Consider the following 1,158-nt stretch of genomic DNA (forward strand, 5'->3'; position numbering starts at 1 on the left):
TCGCCCCCTCCCCAGATGTCTCAGTCGTCCCCTTCGCCTCCTGTCATGTCTTCCTCATCCCCTCCCAAGGTGTCCCAATACACTGTAAACACCCAAACATCCCAGAGTACTGTTCAATAATAAACAGTGACTTGTTCTGACCGGTTGGTCAGTTATTTGGTCAGTTATTGGTCAGACCTGTTCCTGATCATGTCTGCATGTATTCCTCATTGTTTCTCATTAACAATGTGAAATAGTTTTGTTTTATTTTACTAAGCTTTCAAAAGATTATTTTATTTTTTTTCTTTTGTTGCAGTACTCAAACTATGGTCTTTAAAAGACTCGGGGCAAATTGAAGCGCTTGTTGGTCCATATAAGCTTTATGACACATCCTTTCGAATGCTCTGTGGAAATGACTGGCTGTCAGATGAGGTAAGACTACTTGCCCTTGGAATTTTTTATTTTTTTTCTTTCTTTTTTTAAATGCAGTCTATCTAGAAAGTTGATTTAAGTTCTTTGTTTTAAACAGATCATAGATGCATCTCTTCTTCTCATCCTGGAAAAAAGCACGGTATACACATTTTCCTGATAAGTTTGATATTTATCATTTGTACTTTTCATCATTATAAAGCCTTTCTCAATGGTATTTTATTTCAGATACCAGTACATAGAATGGAAGCTATAATTGGAACATCTATCTTTCATCTCTGGCAGTACTGGGCTGTTCAAAAGGTAATTAATTGCTATGGTATACACTTGCCATATACTGGTAATATAGATATGAATTGGGATTGAGGTGCTTTTTGTCATTTTAAAAGATGAATTTGCCTGAGACCTCCATCTGGATCTGTCCTGTAAATGCGGGAGGTCACTGGATTTCAGTGGTACACCATTTATTTTACTAAAAAAATTTAGAAACCTGAAATACACACACACACACACACACAACCAATTTTACTGAATATTTTTCTGAAAATCAATGGATTGTCAAGAGCGATGAAAAAGAAATCATTGTGGTTGACCCTCTGGGAAATGAAAAAATGTATGGAAGAAAAATTCTTCATAATTGGAGGTAATGTGAATAATACGATAACTTTCTTTTATTGTGCCTTCAATACTTTTAAACTAAGTATTTGTGCAACTGCACAGAAATTGTCTGAAAGCTAAACACGTCAGCCA

At 35.7% G+C, this 1,158-nt stretch overlaps 1 long non-coding RNA gene across 1 annotated transcript; it reads left to right on the plus strand.

The window, feature by feature from the left end:
• The first annotated feature begins 227 nt into the window (after positions 1-227).
• Positions 228-685, plus strand: LOC121628475. Its single transcript, XR_006008182.1, has 3 exons — positions 228-411; positions 509-550; positions 637-685. It is a non-coding gene; the product is annotated as an uncharacterized LOC121628475 (long non-coding RNA).
• Positions 686-1,158: the final 473 nt, after the last annotated feature.

Source organism: Melanotaenia boesemani, chromosome 18 (assembly GCF_017639745.1).
Source record: "Melanotaenia boesemani isolate fMelBoe1 chromosome 18, fMelBoe1.pri, whole genome shotgun sequence".
Classification (NCBI taxonomy): domain Eukaryota; kingdom Metazoa; phylum Chordata; class Actinopteri; order Atheriniformes; family Melanotaeniidae; genus Melanotaenia; species Melanotaenia boesemani.